This window comes from Phyllobates terribilis, unplaced genomic scaffold, assembly GCF_046119375.1.
Source record: "Phyllobates terribilis strain yellow unplaced genomic scaffold, ASM4611937v1 Scaffold_2__4_contigs__length_985480577, whole genome shotgun sequence".
Classification (NCBI taxonomy): domain Eukaryota; kingdom Metazoa; phylum Chordata; class Amphibia; order Anura; family Dendrobatidae; genus Phyllobates; species Phyllobates terribilis.
Window position 1 is genome coordinate 278,182,003 of NW_027362762.1, and position 16,838 is coordinate 278,198,840.

General features: G+C 44.5%; 1 pseudogene; it reads left to right on the top strand.

Moving 5' to 3' along the window:
* The first annotated feature begins 438 nt into the window (after positions 1–438).
* The window catches only part of LOC141245592 (dead end protein homolog 1-like), a 165,909-nt pseudogene continuing 149,509 nt past the window's right edge, over positions 439–16,838 (top strand).

Consider the following 16,838-nt stretch of genomic DNA (forward strand, 5'->3'; position numbering starts at 1 on the left):
CGGCATCCTAGATGCTGATGCAGTTGAAAGCAATAATGAAAGAGGGGGCTATTCGCTCCCTCCTCCATCATTCTTCTTCTGTGTCTGAGCTCTGACTTCTCAGTGCAGCAATGATGTCACTAATTCATGCCCACTGTGCTGAGCAGTGCAGAGCTTTCAGAAGACACGCAAAAGAGACTGTAGCTGCGGGGAAACAAGGAGAGGTATTTTTTTAAAAAAATCACTGTGAACATATTGGGGGGCATTATACTGTTTGGAGTGCTATTGGAGTGCATTATGCAATATGGAAAGCTACATGGGGTCCATTATACTGTATGGAAGGTTATATGGAACCCATTAGACTGTATGGAGGAGTATGCAGGGCCATTAAATTGTATAGAGGACTATGTGGTGCCCATTATACAGTATGAAATGAAAGACTTATTAAGGAGAGTCAAGATGGAAAGCTCAAACATGGGACTGCTACTGAAAACAAAGAAGGCAAAGATATTGCTTACTGCCAGGTATGACTGGGACACATTTGACATGGACAGTGATGAACTGGACAATGTGAATTCATTTAGAGGAGTATTTTGTAAAATAGGGTCACCTATGGGGGATTCTGCTGTTCTGGCATCTCAGGGGCTCTTCTAATGGGTCATGGCACTCGCAAACCATAACATTTCTGCGGGAAAAATGCATTCTTACATTTACAGGGCTCAACGTTATAAAATTCTGTGAAGCACCTGTGGGTTAAAAGTGCTCATCACACCTCTAGATAAGTTCTTTAATCGGTGTATCTTCCAAAATGTGGTTAATGTGGGGTGTTTCTACTCTTTAGGCACAAGAGAACCCCTGCAAATGAGACATGGCACACACTATCTGTTCCAGCCAATTTTGCACTCCAAAAAGTCAAACTGTGCTCCTTTTTATCCAAGCCCTGCTGTAAATCCAAGCAATAGTTTTCCAACACATGTGGGGTATCAGCATACTTAGGAGAACTGGCACAAAAAATTGCATCATCCACTTTTTCCTGTCACTCCTGTGAAAATGAAAAAATTGAGGCAAGGTCAACATTTTTGCAGGAAAAAATGAATTTTTACCTTTTCTCGGCTCAACATTATAAAATTCTGTGGAGCACCTGTGGGTTAAAGATGCTCACCACACCTCTAGATAAGTTCCTTGAGGGGTGTAGTTTCACAAATTGGGTCACTTGTGGAAGGTTTCCACTGTTTAAGCACATCTGGGACTCTGCAAAAGTGACATGGTGTCCGCTATCTATTCCAGTCAAATTTTCGCTCCAAAAGTCATTTGTCTCTCCTTCACTTCCGAGCCCTATCTTTCTCCCAAACAGTAATTTTCCATCACTATATGGGGTATCAGCATACTCAGGAGAAATTGTACAACAAATTGAATGGTCCATTTTCTTTTGTCACTCTTTTGAAAATGCTAAATTTTGGCTAAATCAAAGTAAAAAGTAAAATTTAAATTTTTTCTTTCCAAATTGCTTTAATTCTTATGAAGCACTTAAAGGGTTAATAAAATTCTTGAATGTTTGAGCATGGTGCAGTTTGTAAAATGGTGTCACTTTTGTGTATTGTTTGTCCCTCAAAGTCACTTCAAATGTGACATGGCACTTGCTAAAATTGGTTTTGTAAATTTTGTTGGAAAATTGAGAAATTGCTGATAAACTTTTAACACTTCTAACTTCCTAAAGGAAAAATTATGTTTAAATAATGATGCTGATATGAAGTAGACATGTGGTAAATGTTATTTATTAACTATTTAGTGTGATATAACTATCTGGTTTAAGAGCATACAAATTCAAAGTTTGAAAATTGCTAAACTTTCAAATTTTCACAAAAATTTTGATATTGTCACAAATAAACACAAAAAATATGGCCTAAATTTACTACTAACATGAAATACATTGTGTCGCGAAAAACCAGTCTCAGAATTACTGGGATCAATTGAAGCTTTCCACAGATATTACCACATACAATGACACTGGTCAGAATTGGTTAGGAATAGTGTTGAGCCACCCCCTTAGTGTTCGAGTTCGGTTCGGTTCGTCGAACACCCGTGTGTTCGCCGAACTGTTCGTCGAACTGTTCGTCGAACACCTTCGAACACCGTTAAAACCAATGGCAGCAAACAAAAACACATAGAAACACATAGAAAACACCTTCAAAGGTGTCCAAAAGCTGACAAACTGCTCAGAAGACACAACTAACACATGGAAAAGTGACAAGTACATATAGTCATGAGAAAAGAAAAGAGGTGGAGGAGTAAAAGGAGGGGGAGACACAGATATAGGCATGTCATGCCCTTCTAAAATCCAAAAAGTGAGAAGCCGACACGTTCAGTCCGCTCCTGCCCGTGCCACCTCCGTGTCGCCGGGTTTGTGCCAGAGCCGCGGTGAACCATGACGGCCAGCCCCCCTCTCCCAATACTGGTGCCTGTCCGCTGGTGGGTCGAGCGAGCCCCCCTGTGGTGGAGGCAGCTCTAAGCTTTTTAATTTAAATTGTCTCTCTAATTTGAATGAATACACTTTAAATCCATTTACAAGGATCTATTGGAGAGCAAGTCTCATGCCAGCAGCCGCGTAATTCCAGCTCCAGTAGCGTCCACTAAAGCTACTGCAGTTAAAAAGCTTTTATAAGGATCGAGCTCGGCTGTCCACCGCAAGGCATCCTACTGCCAGTCCCAGCCCCTATGCCTTGGGGTGCCTCCTGATGCTCTTCACTGAGTATCCCGTGGTCCTGAAGCATTTCCTTTGAAAAAATTAAGTGTCCAAACTACAGGTGGTGTAGCTTGCTTAACAGCCGGGATAATCCGCTGACTAGCAGACACTGCTACTAGGCACAAAGTATTTCCTGGGCTAGATGCAGTTAAAAATTTGTAATTAGATACTCTCGTTGGATGCTGAGAAAGCATTCCATAGAGTCTCCTGGCACGCCATATATGATTCTCTTAAAAAACTTGGGGCAGGGGTCTAGGGGACCCTTTTATAGCCAAAATCACGGCCCTGTATCGCAATACGTCACCTAGGCTGAAGATAAATGGAACTGTAGCACCCTGAGGGCTCGGTTGCTACAGAGGTATTGCACCTCACCCAGAGGTGTGATATCTCACTCTCAGGTAAGGATGGAGTGTGGATCAGGACCTGACACCTGCATGCATTACACCACATTGCCGTGGGGCAGGGCGACCAATATGCCCCTAAGATGGACACGACAGTCTCTGTCCCTGGCTGGAGTGGGGGGAGGGAACACTGAGGAAGGGGAACCCTGTAGTGCAGGAGCAGGGAGGAAGCAGTTCCTGGGTTCATTGAGAAGGGAGTGTAAAAGGTGGGCACCATCTTAGTTCAGTGCAGAGAAGTCTGAGCAGAAGTGGCAGGGAGCAGGGGCTCTGCATGAGCTCTGCTCCGGAGGCAGGCCTAGTAACAGAGGCCCAGGCCTGGAAGAGGGAGAAAGAAGGAAGAGGAGCGGAGAAGGCTCCAGGAACGAGGAACGAAGGGATCCCAGGGGTGCGGACGGGCGAGTCGCCACCGCACGCCCGAATCCACCTGCATGGAGGGGTCAGGCCAAATGGGGAGACCGGTCCCCGAAACTAGTGGAGGCAGGAAACGACCCTCTGCTAGAAACTGGAGGCTGTGACATTTTATGTGGCGCAGCCCCTCGCTACACCCGCTAGGAGGCAGCACATAGGGTCAGGGAAACTGGCGCCAAGTTTACCAAGAGGAGGCCCGAGGCAGCCGGAGAGAAGGATTGGTAAGAAAGGCCAGACAAAGGACACACAAAGGGGGTCCTGTGAAGCGCTCCAAAGTTATCTGGGAGTTGTCTGAGCCCCTCACCTGGTGAGCACAGTACGACGTGGACAGCCATTACCTGCAGACGTGGTCTGGATAATAAGAACTGTGAGTAAAGGCCCTGGACTGCATCACTGACTCCGTGTCATTACTGCTGCTGCCCTGCACCATCACCCCCATCCTCCGCATACACTGCCCTGAGGCTATACTCCTCCCGTGGGGAGTTATGCTACGCTCTGCTGCACCCACAACACCAGCCTCAGCGGTCTGCCCTGCAGCGGCGGTTCACGCTGACCGCAATCCACAGGTGGCGTAGTCGGACATTTAAACATCAAAACCACATAAATAGTTCCGCCACTGGTTTGACCACCATGAGCGACTGAACCGGGTCGCCGCCACGAAGACTACAACCACCAGCATCCACCAAAAAGGGTCCGGCTCCGGGTGTCCCAAGGCCCAGGGGGTGCATCAGAACATTTTCATCACCTTTCACAATCACCAATGGGACAAGGCAGGGATGTCCTCTGTCCCCTCTCTTATACATCCTAGTGACGGAGCACCTGCTCTCATCAATTCGACATAACCCCAATATTAGGTGGATTGAGGTGGGAGGCACCGAGTACAAGTGCTCTCTATTTGCTGATGATGTACTAGTATATATCACTCAATCACATATATCCATCCATGCTGTTATGGCTGAAATAGATCACTTTGTTACATGGTCAAATTTTAAAATCAATGCAGCGAAGTCTGAGGCCCTCGATGTCTCCCTCCCCAAATCCATATAGGATTCCATCCAGTCCAACTTTCCCTTTGCCTGGCCCTCACAGGGTAACAAATACTTAGGAATTCCTATTCATAGAGACCTCTCCCATCTATGTTATCTTAATTTTGGGCCCTTTATTGAACAACTCCATACAGACCACGGTTGGCAAGTTAGAATTGTAAGATTCACTACGTGAACCACTGGTGTTTTGTGGAAAAGCACATGTACACTGTGTTCCAAATTATTATGCAAAAAGTGTTTAGGAGTGATAAGGGAAGAATTTGTTTGTTTGTCAGTTAAACTCATTGATGGTGATGTGTGTCAGGGCTCTTTATATCACTGTAAGCAATTGCAGACACCTGTGCTAATTAGTTTGGCTGGTGTGTCCAATGAAAGGCAAGACTACTTAAGAAGGCTGTCTCACATTATTAAGCAGCCTACATTTTCTGCCAAAATGGGAAAGAAAAAGGATGTGTCGGCTGCTGAGAAGCAACAAATTGTGGAGTGTTTAGGTCAAGGCATGACTACAATCAACATTGTGCGATGATCAGGATGAAGTGTCTTGGCAATCAAGAAGTATGTAGCTGATTCACAGCACACACGTGTGCGTGCTGATAAGGGCAAATTGAGGACTCTTTCCTACAGGCAATTACGTCAGGTTAAAAGAGCAGCGGCAAAAAAGCCTTGTCATAGCAGCAGACAAGTTTTTGAAGCTGCTGGTGCCTCCAACGTCCCCCGAACAACAAGATGCAGGGTCCTTCAGAGGTTTGCAGCTGTGCATATGCCATCCTGTCGACCTCCTCTATCCACTTCACACAAGCAGAAACGGCTAGGATCCCTGAAGGCGCTAAAGATGAACTCCATAATGTATGTGGATTTTCTCAAACAGCACTTCCTGCCATGGTTCAAGAAGAAGAACCATGTATTTTACAGCAAGATCATTTTTTTGCATGATAATGCACCATCTCATGCTGCACATAAAACATCTGCATCTCTGGCTGATATGGGCATAAAAGGGGACAAACTTATGGTGTGACCCCCATGCTCCCCTGACCTCTACCCCATTCAGAACTTCTGGAGCATCATCAAAAGGAGTGTCTATGATGGCGGGAGGCAGTTCACATCTAAGCAACAGCTCTGGGAGGGTATTCTGTCCTCATGCAAAACAATTGAAGCAGAAACCATCCAAAACCTGACAAATTCAATGGACGAGAGAGTTCAGAAGCTCCTTTCGAACAAGGGGTCCTATGTGAAAATGTGACATCACCTAGAATAAAGTTTTGAGTTGAAAACTGTTTGATTTCAGTTTCTAATAACCTGCTAATGCTTATAATTTCAAAAATGACCATTTTTTTGGTCTTTATTAAAATGAAAAGGTTGATCGAAAAGTTTGGGGGATCTAAGAGTGTGGCAACCCAGTAGTCATGATTACTTCGAATTCTGACAATATGAGGGTCATGTTGCAGGTAGTGCAGCAAGAAGGCACTTATGTGTCTTGCGCATCTCGGAGCCCCAAAATTATTTTCCGGGCTAGATGCAGCTAAAAATTATTATTAATTTTAAATCTGGTGGAGCTTAGTATAGATGGGCTAATAGGATCAGTGCTGCACACTGCTACAAAGCCCAAATTATTTTCCTGTCAAGATACAGATAAACATGATTAGTAATTTGAAAGCTTAAAACGGTTGGTAGGGTGATTTTAACCAATCATCAAGCTTTTACTCTCCCCAGGATGACACAGGGGTGGAAAAGTCGTTTTGGATCCATGATTTGTTCATCTTTATGAACGTGAGTCTGTCTACATTGTCAGTTGAGAGCCGCGTGCGCTTATCTGTAAGCACACCACCAGCAGCGCTGAACACACGTTCAGACAGAACGCTGGCTGCGGGGCATGACAAGATCTCCAAGGCGTAAGTGGCTAGCTCCGGCCATTTATCCAGATTGGAAGCCCAAAAAGAGCAAGGGTCCAGTGACACAGTCATGGCTTCAATGTTTACTTGGATATACTCCTGTACCATCGTCTCTAGGCGTTGATTATGTGTCAGACTTCTTGTCTCCTGTGGCCTTGCAAAAGATGGGCTAAAAAAGTGGTGAAATGATTCCGCAAAATTGATGTTACCAGCAGATACTCTGGTTCTGTTACGGTTTGAGTGCTGAACACTTGACGGTCCCACGGTTGGCCAGTTGGAACTGTGAGATTCACTACGTGCACCACTAGTGTTTTGTGGAAAAGCACATGTAAGATTCTGCAACAGTCTCTGCTGATACTCCTGCATGCGTGCATCCCTTTCTATGGCAGGAAAAATTTCTGCAAATTTACTTTTGTACCGGGGATCTAACAGTGTGGCAACCCAGTAGTCAGGATTATTTCTAATTCTCACAATTCGAGGGTCATGTTGCAGGTAGTGCAGCAAGAAGGCACTCATGTGTGTTGCGCAACCAGGAGCAACAAGTCCCTGTTGTGTTGGTGGCGAGGTAACAATCATGCTTCCTTCCTCTGTCCTCTCCCCCCAACCTCGCACAACAGAAATGTGATCAAGGTCTACCTCATCTGATGAGTCTTCCATCAGTTCGTCCTCCACTTCTTCCTGGGCTCCTGCACCTTCCTCACTAGTTTGGCTGCTACCATGCGCCCTGGTAAAACCATCTCCCCCACCCTCACATGCCTGCCGCCTTGGTGCTGCCGACCGTCTGGACCTTGCAGATGTTAGCCCTTCCGCATACAACTCCTCCTCCTCTACTTCCTCCACCTCCTCTTGTGCCACCACCTGACTCCGAATTCTGTTTAACATGTGCTCCAGCATGTAAATCACCGGAATAGTCATGCTGATAATGGCATCGTCAGCAATAAACATCTTCGTCGCCATTTCAAAACTGTGCAGAAGGGTGCATAGGTCCCTGATCTGAGACCACTCCTCCAGCGTGATTTGCCCCACCTCCGGATCTCGTTGGCACAGGCTATACGTCAGAACGTATTGCACCAGGGCTTGTCGGTGCTGCCACAGTCGCTGCAACATGTGCAGAGTTGAATACCACCGGGTAGGCACATCGCATTTTAGCCGGTGAAGTGGCAGGCCCAACGACTTCTGTAGAGATGTAAGTCGCTGAGCTGCGGGATGCGAACGGCGGAAGTGAGCACACAGCGATCGTGCCCTCTGCAGAAGGCCATCTAGTCTGGGATAGTGGGCTAAAAATTGCTGGACAACCAGGTTCAACACGTGAGCCATACAAGGCACGTGTGTGACATTGCCCCAGCGAAGGGCCGCACCCAGGTTTGCAGCATTGTCTCACACGGCCTTCCCTGGTTTCAACCATTCATGAAATTGGCTCTCCAGAGCTGACCACAACTCCTCAGCTGTGTGACTCACATTTCCCAGACATTTCAAAGTAAAAACCGCCTGATGACGTTGAGCCCTACTGCCAGCATAGTAAGGAGGTGTGCAGGATCCCTTCTGCGCAGTTAGAAAGCTTGTGGCATGACCAGACAGGCTTTGGGTGCAGGTGGAAGACCGAGAGGAGGTTGAGGAGGCAGAAGCAGTGGAGGAACTTTGACATAAAGAGGATTGACGCACAACTCGTGGGGACGGCAAGACTTGGACAGCAGCCCCTTGTCCTGCTGTCACCATAGTTACCCAGTGCCCAGTCAGCGACATGTAACGCCCCTGTCCATGCCTACTCGTCCAAGTGTCTGTGGTAAAATGCACCCTGTCACACACAGAGTTTCTCAAAGAAGCGGTGATGTTGTGTGCGACATGCTGGTGGAGCGCAGGCACACCTTTCTTTGAGAAGTAGTGCCGACTGGGCATCTGGTACTGGGGCACTGCGACGGACATAAGGTCTCGAAAATCCTCTGTGTCCACCAGGCGGAAAGGCAGCATTTCTGTAGCCAAGAGCTTGCAGATGGTGAAATTCAACCTCTTAGCTTTCTCATGGCTAGGAGGAAATGGTCTTTTACTTGTCCACATCTGAGGGACCGAGGGCTGGCTATTGTGCTTAGACGGGGTTGATAAGGGTGTCCCCAGCAAACTGCCGGTCTGTGAGGAAGATGCAGGCGGACATGTTAGGTTGCCTTGATCCAAAGGTGGTGCTATCGATGTCGGACAGCGCTCAACACCAGCTGGTGTTACCACCTCCAAAGAAAATGATGACCTGCCAATCACGCTGGCTGTTGCGGGTAAAGAGGTGGCAGGTCTGCGCCCCAAAACAAGTGTGACTGCTGTCCCCCCAGTCACAGAGGATGAAGAGGCCGCGGATGCACAAGATATGGCAGACGGCGGTTGGCCCGGCCGGCTAGGCCGCATTGTAGCACACTGAGCTTCCCACTGCAACTTATGCTTCATGTCCATGTGCCGGTTCTTGCATGAAGTACTCAAACTATGTATTTTTTGGCCTCTACTTAGCTTTTGCTGACAAATGTTACAGATAACACGAGTTGGGTCATCTTTATCGATCTGAAAAAATGCCCAGGCTATGCAAGGCTTAGCACCCATGCGACCTGAAGAGCCACCATGACTTGTGGTGAGAGGCAGAGTTGTGTTTGAGGATGCAGTTGTTGACGTGCTTCCAGTACTACGTCTCTGTCCAGGAAGGCGCAACCTGACCTCGTCATCACTAGCATCTTCCTCCACCTCCTCTGCTGACCTCATCTCTTATCTGACTGTGGGTTGACAGTAAGTGGGATCTCCAACCTCATCATCATCACCCTGTGCGTTATCACACCCGTCGTCCTCAGAGCCAACCTGTTCCTGCCCTGACAAAAAACTAAAGTTGTCGCTCCAATCAGGTATTTGAGTCTCATCATCGTCTTCCTCATTGTCTCCACCAACAGGAGTTACAGTTTGGGAATGAGGGTCTACATTATGGTCAGAACCTTCTGCGTCTGGTCCTGGATCCGATTCATAAAGATTCTGGGCATCAGTGCAGATCATTTCCTCGTCTGGATTCACAGAAGCACTGGAGTCGACCTCTGATTCCCAGGCTATAGTATGAGTTAACAGCTCTGCAGACTCAACCATCTGTTCTACCTCATACTCAGACGGGCAGCTGGAGATTTGGGAGCTGTGAGGAAGCAAGTGCGATTGGGGTGACACCTTTGAGGACTGGAGTATTTGTGATGTTGAAGTTGATGTGGAGGAGAGCCCACTTAAAGTAGCACTTGATATCCGTTGAAGCACCTGCTGTTTTTGTGCCTCATCTGGAATTTGTAGCGATTGGCGTGGCCGTAAGAAAGGGATCTTATCACATTGTCCGCTAAAAGAAGTAGACATTTTAGTTTGGCTGGAAGATGGTCTTTCTTCTGCAGATGTTACTGTTGCTTTAACACCTACCCCACGGACACAACCTTTTTTCCCCTTCCCAACACGCCTATTCCCCTTTCCACCAGCAGCAGGCCTTTTTCCACTCATTTTGGTGGTTAACTAATTCACAACTCTGGAGTTGTTTGCACAAAAAAACAATGGATGGGAACCGAGCAGAGCTGAGTGGCCAAACTGTGGTATTAGGCTAAAACTATTGGCTGGGTTAGATGCAGAAAAAAATTATATTCAATTTGCAACCAGATGGAGGTCAGTATAGATGGACTAATAGAGAAAGTCCCACACACAGCTAGAAGCCCAAATATTTTTTCAGAGGCAGATGCAGAAAAAAAATATATTCAGTTTGCAACCTGATGGAGCTCAGTATAGATGGACTAATAGAGAAAGTCCCACACACTGCTAGAAGGCCAAATATTTTTTCAGAGCTAGATGCAGACAAAAAATTATTTTCAGTTTGCAACCTGATGGAGGTCAGTATAGATGGACTAATAGAACAAGTCCCACACACAGCTAGAAGCCCAAATATTTTTTCAGAGGTAGATGCAGAAAAAAATTATATTCAGTTTGCAACCTGATGGAGGTCTGTATAGATGGATTAATAGAACAAGTCCCACACACAGCTAGAAGCCCAATATTTTTTCAGAGGTAGATGCAGAAAAAATATATATTCAGTTTGCAACCTGATGGAGGTCAGTATAGATGGACTAATAGAGAAAGTCCCACACACTGCTAGAAGGCCAAATATTTTTTCAGAGCTGTATGCAGATAAAAATTATTTTTAATTTGCAACCTGATGGAGGTCAGTATAGATGGATTAATAGAGAAAGTCCCACACACTGCTAGAAGGCCAAATATTTTTTCAGAGCTGTATGCAGATAAAAATTATTTTTAATTTGCAACCTGATGGAGTTCAGTATAGATGGACTAATAGAGAAAGTCCCACACACGGCTAGAAGGCCAAATATTTTTTCAGAGCTAGATACAGACAAAAAATTATTTTCAGTTTGCAACCTGATGGAGGTCAGTATAGATGGACTAATAGAACAAGTCCCACACACAGCTAGAAGCCCAAATATTTTTTCAGAGGTAGATGCAGAAAAAAATTATATTCAGTTTGCAACCTGATGGAGGTCTGTATAGATGGATTAATAGAACAATTCCCACACACAGCTAGAAGCCCAATATTTTTTCAGAGGTAGATGCAGAAAAAAAATATATTCAGTTTGCAACCTGATGGAGTTCAGTATAGATGGACTAAGAGAACAAGTCCCACACACTGCTAGAAGGCCAAATATTTTTTCAGAGCTGTATGCAGATAAAAATTATTTTTAATTTGCAACCTGATGGAGGTCAGTATAGATGGACTAATAGAGAAAGTCCCACACACTGCTAGAAGGCCAAATATTTTTTCAGAGGTAGATGCAGAAAAAATATATATTCAGTTTGCAACCTGATGGAGTTCAGTATAGATGGACTAAGAGAACAAGTCCCACACACTGCTAGAAGGCCAAATATTTTTTCAGAGCTGTATGCAGATAAAAATTATTTTTAATTTGCAACCTGATGGAGGTCAGTATAGATGGACTAATAGAACAAGTCCCACACACAGCTAGAAGCCCAAATATTTTTTCAGAGGTAGATGCAGAAAAAAATTATATTCAGTTTGCAACCTGATGGAGGTCTGTATAGATGGATTAATAGAACAAGTCCCACACACAGCTAGAAGCCCAATATTTTTTCAGAGGTAGATGCAGAAAAAATATATATTCAGTTTGCAACCTGATGGAGGTCAGTATAGATGGACTAATAGAGAAAGTCCCACACACTGCTAGAAGGCCAAATATTTTTTCAGAACTAGATGCAGACAAAAATTATTTTTAATTTGCAACCTGATGGAGGTCAGTATAGATGGACTAATAGAGAAAGTCCCACACACTGCTAGAAGGCCAAATATTTTTTCAGAGCTGGATGCAGATAAAAATTATTTTTAATTTGCAGCCTGATGGAGGTCAGTATAGATGGACTAATAGAGAAAGTCCCACACACTGCTAGAAGGCCAAATATTTTTTCAGAGCTGTATGCAGATAAAAATTATTTTTAATTTGCAACCTGATGGAGGTCAGTATAGATGGACTAATAGAGAAAGTCCCACACACTGCTAGAAGGCCAAATATTTTTTCAGAGCTAGATGCAGACAAAAAATTATTTTCAGTTTGCAACCTGATGGAGGTCAGTATAGATGGACTAATAGAACAAGTCCCACACACAGCTAGGAGCCCAAATATTTTTTCAGAGGTAGATGCAGAAAAAAATTATATTCAGTTTGCAACCTGATGGAGGTCTGTATAGATGGATTAATAGAACAAGTCCCACACACAGCTAGAAGCCCAATATTTTTTCAGAGGTAGATGCAGAAAAAAAATATATTCAGTTTGCAACCTGATGGAGGTCAGAATAGATGGACTAATAGAACAAGTCCCACACACTGCTAGAAGGCCAAATATTTTTTCAGAGCTGTATGCAGATAAAAATTATTTTTAATTTGCATCCTGATGGAGGTCAGTATAGATGGACTAATAGAGAAAGTCCCACACACTGCTAGAAGGCCAAATATTTTTTCAGAGCTAGATGCAGGCAAAAAATTATTTTCAGTTTGCAACCTGATGGAGGTCAGTATAGATGGACTAATAGAACAAGTCCCACACACAGCTAGAAGCCCAAATATTTTTTCAGAGGTAGATGCAGAAAAAAATTATATTCAGTTTGCAACCTGATGGAGGTCTGTATAGATGGATTAATAGAACAAGTCCCACACACAGCTAGAAGCCCAATATTTTTTCAGAGGTAGATGCAGAAAAAAAAATATATTCAGTTTGCAACCTGATGGAGGTCAGTATAGATGGACTAATAGAACAAGTCCCACACACTGCTAGAAGCCCAAATATTTTTTCAGAGGTAGATGCAGACAAAAATTATATTCAGTTTGCAACCTGATGGAGGTCTGTATAGATGGATTAATAGAACAAGTCCCACACACAGCCAGAAGCCCAATATTTTTTCAGAGTTAGATGCAGAAAAAAAATATATTCAGTTTGCAACCTGATGGAGGTCAGTATAGATGGACTAATAGAGAAAGTCCCACACACTGCTAGAAGGCCAAATATTTTTTCAGAGCTAGATGCAGAAAAAAATTATATTCAGTTTGCAACCTGATGGAGGTCAGTATAGATGGACTAATAGAACAAGTCCCACACACTGCTAGAAGCCCAAATATTTTTTCAGAGCTAGATGCAGAAAAAAATTATATTCAATTTGCAACCTGATAGAGGTCAGTATAGATGGACTAATAGAATGATGCTATGTCCAAAAGATTTTACTTCACTAGGTGCAGAAAAAAAAATTGGTATTCTATACACAGGTGGTATAGGCTACTCCACTGACTAACACACTCTGCAATAGGCCAAAAAGGATTAGCTTTGCTAGATTCAGGCAAATGCTGTGAAAAAAACTTGCACAGCACTGGCACAGACCTGCCTGGCGAAAACTGATAGGAACTGATGTAACCAAGTCCTGAAAATGACTGCAATTACAATTAGTCTTTACTCCCACAATCTATCTATTTAAGAGCACAGACCTGCCTGATAAAAGTCGTAGGAAATGCTGTAACCTAGTCCTTAAAAGGACTGCAATCACAACTATTCCCTACTCCCAAGCTATCTGTAGATTTGTGCGAAAATTGGCTTGAAATTAACAAGGTATAGCGCACACAGCAACAGCGGTGCCGTCTAACACGCAGCTGCAGCAGTGAGAAAATGGTGGCGACGGGGAAAATGGCTTGGTCTTATAGGGCAAGGACATGTGACATACACTGCCAATGACACATGCCCTTGCTTGTGTGAAAAAAGCACTTTTCTCCGTGTGTGCGCTGCTGATAGGCTGACAGATTGCACCTCCCCACTGTAAATGCGGGAAAGATTAAAAAAATGGAGATCTTCATTATTCCTGCAGAGATCCATCCCCTGCCCCTCCCCCCACCCCGCTGTACACTCAAACTGCGTATTAACATTAATTTTCATCATTACTGAGTAAAAATCCAGTTATGATTTTGGTGCACGAACAGTTATCGAACATAACCTCGAACAGCCGAATTTTTCTCAAATCGTTCGTGTTCGCCGAACGGCTCGAACACCGCCCAAAACAGCTCGAATTTGAGATTGGCGAACAGTTTGAGTAGAACAATGCTCATCTCTAGTTAGGAACATGAAAATAGGCTGGGGGCTGAAGGGGTAATGTACAGATGAGGTGCTTCAGTGCACACTTGGCATGGCCTATGCCTTAATTCATAATTTGGCCTAGTATTTGCATAATAAAGGCAATCCCCTGTCTTGATAGGAAGGGCTCACTTAATAAGAGTATTATTAAAAAACAGTTCGCATTCTGCACTTGCAATGTGAGTTGACACTCGAGGAGCACATCAGCGCACTCCAAGTATCAGTGCAGGTGAGAACTAGAGATGAGAAAATGTTTCAATATTCGATTCAGATTACAATCACCGAATTTGCAATATTCGCTGATTTATTCGTCAAATGTTTGTCGAACGTTACTGAATGCCATAGGATTCAATGGGGGGGACAAAAAAATGCATACACACCTTCAAATGGGCCTAAAAGCTGCAAAAATACATCAAATTAGGGGTAGACACCTGGAAATGCCATCAATTGACCCAGAGAACAAGTACCTTAATTATTATTATTACAGCGACATTTATTTCGTGGCGCTTTACATGTCAAAAGGGGTCACCATCGGTGACTCACCGACTGGTACAAGAGTAGAGAGGACCCTGCCTGCGAGGGTGCACAAACAATCTACAAGGGAGGGGTAAGGGTACAGTAGGTCAGGGTACAGCTAGTCATGTAGCGGTATGCTGGAGCGAGGCTTACTGCAGATTGTACGCTTGTCACAAGAAGTGGATCTTCAGCTTCGTTTTCAAGGTTTCCTTGGTACGCGACAGTCTGATGTGTTGTGTACAGCGTTATCAAAGTAAGGGAGATGCATGGGACAAATCTGTCGAGAGCCTAAATCACGATAAGCTTCCAGGAGCAACTGAGCAGATTATCCCCTGCACCAAAGAATATGAAGGCGAAAGGCTTCTTTTTAATGACTGCAGGAATGTGAGGAATCAGATGCTGAGATCTTCTGGCTCCTCTCTGTCATGGTAAACCCGTGACACCTTGCAAGCTTCAACACAATGTTCACAATGTAGACGGCAGTGGTGGTCGGTATCCTAAACAATGAGCTAACTCCTTTATGATGAAAGAGGACAACATCTGCAAGTAGTTTGTATGTTCTCCCCGTGTTTGCGGGGGTTTCCTCCAGGTTCTCCGGTTACTGAATCAGTAAAAAAAGCAGCCATACAGGAGTGTTCACAGATCAATAAATTAGGGCCTGACACTACCATTTCCGTGGCCAATAGATTGGAGATGGTGGATTTCCACTTCTTAGCTTCGTCATGTGTGGGAGGAAACAATCTTATTCGTTACCACAAATGCGGGACCGAGAGCTGGCTGCAGTGCTGAGAGAGGGCGGAGTAGGGTGAAACAGACAAACTGCTGAACCATGAGTGAGGTGCCAGGGGGACATGTTATGGTGGATGGAGAAAGATGTGGTGTGCTCAGTGAAACAAACGCAGCATGCATGTCCGCTTCCATTACAGCGGATGGGCTCTCACTCAGCCTGACTAGAGCGAGTAGAGAAGCAGAGGTTCTGCTGTGGGAGACCTGTGTGTCAATACTTGGCATGGTAACAGAGGAGGAGGAAGAAGCAGCGGATGTGGTTGATAAGGTCCGCTCTTCCGCATTTTATTCCAGCGAGATTGCTAGAGTAACGCATGTTGATTGAGCATGTGAAGGTTCACGCATGTAGTAGTCAAATTATTGCACTTTTTCCCTCTACTGAGTTTTTTATCACAAAGTTTACAGATAATGTGAGATGGCTCATCCTTTGCAGTCTCAAAAAAGGCCCAGGCTACTTTACCCTTGCTGCCCCTGTGAGCTGTAGACCCGCGACCGCTGCTGGTCACTGCAACAACCGGAAGAAGGATGCAGTGCTCCTCGTGCTTGCATCACTCCATGTCTGCACCATAGGATGCAACGTAACCTCCTTGTCTTCCTCCTCCACCTCCTCAGATGAGCTTCTCAGCTGCGTGCCTCTGGGTCCACACCAAGTTGGATGTGCAACCTCATCATCATCCAATGTGTTATCCCATTCCTTACCCTCAGAGTCACCCTCCTCATCTTCTTGCCTTAACAGCACAGTACAGTCGAGGGTGAGGAAGCTGCTCGGACCCAACCTTTTTTTTTTCCCCCTGTGTGGAAAAGAATATCTGCCCCAAACAATTTTAAGCTGAGATGCAGTCTGCCTTATATACCTACTTTAAGTTTATCAAGTCAGTGTACCCCTGTGTGGAGAAGAATATCTGCCCCAAACAATTTTAAGCTGAGATGCAGTCTGCTTTATATACCCATTTTAAATTTATCAGGTCTGTGTACCCCAGTGTGGAGAACAATTGTCTGCTCAAACAATTTTAAGCAGAGATGGTGTCTGTTTTATATACCCATTTAGAGTTTAACAGGTCAGTGTACCCCTGTGTGGAGAAGAATATCTACCACAACAATTTTAAGGGGAGATGTAGCCTGCATTATATACCACGGTAGAAAGAAAACCAATTTCTATTTTATCATGTGTTCTCCTTTGAGAACAATATCTGCACCAAACAATTAATTTAATTTCAGTATAAGTATTATAATGGGGACCGACACCACTTCCACTACAGCCAACCCAGTAAATGGAGACCCAATCAGGACTGTACCCATTTGAAAACATTTGGGCCTAAAACCACCAAAGTGACATCAATTTCAGTAGAGTATAAGTAGTATAATGGGGACCGACAGCTCTTCCACTACAGCCA